At 57.8% G+C, this 2,777-nt stretch overlaps 1 protein-coding gene across 2 annotated transcripts in view; it reads right to left on the bottom strand.

Annotated features, from left to right (window-relative positions):
- Positions 1 to 2,770, bottom strand: part of Caskin1 (CASK interacting protein 1) — a 16,720-nt gene extending 13,950 nt beyond the window's left edge. For both annotated transcript variants that reach the window (XM_004627866.2, XM_023711503.1), the window contains exon 1: positions 2,686 to 2,770. The gene's annotated coding sequence lies outside the window, so the exon portion shown is untranslated. The remainder of the gene's footprint in view (positions 1 to 2,685) is intronic.
- Positions 2,771 to 2,777: the final 7 nt, after the last annotated feature.

Here is a 2,777-nt window from a genome sequence, read left to right as displayed (position 1 = left end):
TATATCCATTGTACAGATGGGGAGGTGAATGCAGGGTCTAGGGCAGTCTAGGAGAGCATAGGATCTAGACTTAGTCCTTGTGGCCCCAAAGAGAGATTCTTTCTGCACGCCTGAATTGTGCACCAGCACCCACTGGCTCTGGGGGCCATGTGGCCCTGTAGTTGAGACCGTGCCTCTTGTGTTAATCAGGTTGCATCTGAGTTTGGTTCCCATGTTTGGGTGAATGTGGGCAAGCCGCTTACATACTCTGCTGTGTTTCTCACTCTTGAAATGGGATACTAGGGCTGGCAAGATGGCTCAGCAGACTAAGTGCCTGCTTAGGCAAGTGCAGGGACCAGGGTTCAATCCCCGGCACCAAATGCTGTGGGCACCACATACTGTTTCAGTTCCAGGCAAGCTGAGCCAGCCACTGAGTCTGGGTGTGGTGGCATATGCCTGTAATCCCGGCACTGGGGAGTCTGAGCTGCATAGTGAGACCCTGTACCAAATACATTTTTTTTTTTTTTTTTGGCGGTACTGAGAATTGAACTCAGGACCTTGTACTTGCCAGGCAAGCACCTATTCTACAGAGCTATCTCCCTGGCCCACTACCTCCACCTTTGAGACCAAGTGCAAACTACAGGCAGGGAGGGAACTTAGGGTGGGGCTGGCTCAGTGTTCAGGGAGTATCCTCAGCCCCATAAGGAGAAAGGCTGGACCAGAGAGAAGGGCAGAGCCTCTTCCTCACTACAGAAAAGAAGCCCTGGCCCAGCATATTCCCTGCAGAACAGTCTCTTTCCCTCAAGGACAGCTACTAAGTGTGTGTGTGTGTGTGTGTGTGTGTGTGTGTGTGCGTGCACACATGCAAGGGAAGGTTCCCTTCGAGGCAGAGTTGGGGGCTGACAGCCTAGGGTGACAGGCCCTGTGGGATGGAGGAAAGGGGCTCGGAACTAAGAGGGCACACAGGATCCTGGGAACCCTTCTAGATCTAGGGGTGGGAGACTCTCAAGGACACTGCTTGAAGCCCCCAACTCCCTGGACTTCCAAACTCCAGCTGTACTTTGTTGAATCAAAATACATGTTACTCCAAAGCAGGCCAGTGTTGCTATGACGACTGAGCTAATTCATGGAGGGATTTCTCCATCTGATTTATTATGCCCGCCCCTGTGAGTCAGAGCACAGACATGGGGGACAGGGCAGGTGTCTCCCTTGCTCCAGAGGCCAGACCAGGCAAAAAAAGAGGCAGAAATCCAGGTAAAGGTAAGAGCCTCCATTCCTGCCCAGGATGGCATAAGAAAAGAAAGGAGGAAACCCCAAACCTGAGGCCCATGGGTTCCTGGCTGTGGCAGGAAGCCAGCTTGGTTAGTGTTTACTGAGCACTTACTATGGGTGTAAGTGCTTTGGGTGTACGCACTTTTCTCAAGACACTGCTGTGGGCCAGGGACCATGGGTACTCCATCCTAGACAGAGACAGAGGTCCAGAGGACACTGGCCACTAGGTGGAAGCCTATACCATGCCTGTTTCTGCCTCTCCCTGGAAGCCCTCCCTTTTTCAGCTCTGAGGCCCTTAAGCCAGCCCCAGTGAACGGAGCCTGCAGGGCCTCATCTGGGTCTGTGGAAGCAGCAGACCTTGTATCTGCAAGGTTGGATGCCCTTTGCTGTTGGTCAGGCAGGGCTGCTGAAAAGGTATTGTCCTGGAGCTCCAGAACCTACCCCCTCCCAGGCAGTTGGAGATCTCAGTATCCCTCTGGAGAAAGAGAAGAGGGTCCCCGGCTAGCACAGTCTGTGGGGTGAGAGGAAAGTGAGGGCACCCAGAGTCTCACGTGCTGACCTGCAGAGCCCTGCCTGTGCCTGCACCAGTGCCCTGACACACTGACACGGTCATACGTGCGCAGCCGCACACGCAGCTCACAGCTGGTCCACACACCCATCCATCTATCTTCAGTGGCCCCCAGGGAGGCTCTGGGCTGAGCCAGGATGAGTGCCAGGATCAGGGCTGCAAGCCCCAGGTCCTTCCCTGAGAACCCCACAGTGCAGGTTAGGGATGGCTGGAAGCAACCTCCACTCATCCACAGTCCCCTTTCCCAGCAAAAAAGCCAGGGAGGATCAGTCTGTTGAAGCCAGCCTGAGGAGCGGGCCTGAAACCCTTGCTCTCTAGACCACCCTTGCCCAGAGCCTAGCCTGCCCTGGGCTCTCGACCTTGGGCCTCAGCTTCCTCATCAGTAAATGACCCTCACAGGCCATGCCTGGGCAGCCACACCCCCAGTGTGGTCTTGCCCCCCCCTTCCCTGCAAAGCGTGTTATCAAACATGGAATGGGGAGGGGTGTCTACCCCAGTTTGTCACCCCCCCCCCCGCAGCCCCTGCTAGAAGGCTCCCTCCTCCACACTACAGGAGGGGGCGTCTGCCCAGCTGAGATGCCACCCCCAACCCCCAGCCAGTTTATAGCCTGGGGAAGAAGACAGCATCGTTAGGGAGGGATGATGCGAATGCTTGCGCCGCCGGCTTGCCTGGGAATGGGTGCCGCAGGTGCCCGCCCGCCGCCGAGGGGCTCAAGGATAGTCGTGTGCCGGGCTAACCCTCCTCCAGTGCTGGGGGAATGGGGGACGGGAGGGGGAGCGGACAGTGGGTCCCGGCGCTGCCGGCCCCGCCCCGCCTCTGGGGACCCGCAGCACCCCCCTCCCCACGCTGCGCCCCCCCCCCCCACTGGCCTTCCCGGGCCGCGGCCTCTGCAGCAGCCTCTGCGCGGTCCCCACGTCCTCCGCCTTTACCGCCTGCACGAGCTCCTGCTCCTTCCCC

Source organism: Octodon degus, unplaced genomic scaffold (genome assembly GCF_000260255.1).
Source record: "Octodon degus isolate 3935 unplaced genomic scaffold, OctDeg1.0 scaffold00021, whole genome shotgun sequence".
Taxonomy (NCBI): Eukaryota; Metazoa; Chordata; class Mammalia; order Rodentia; family Octodontidae; genus Octodon; species Octodon degus.
This window is presented reverse-complemented; position numbering and strand designations above follow the sequence as displayed.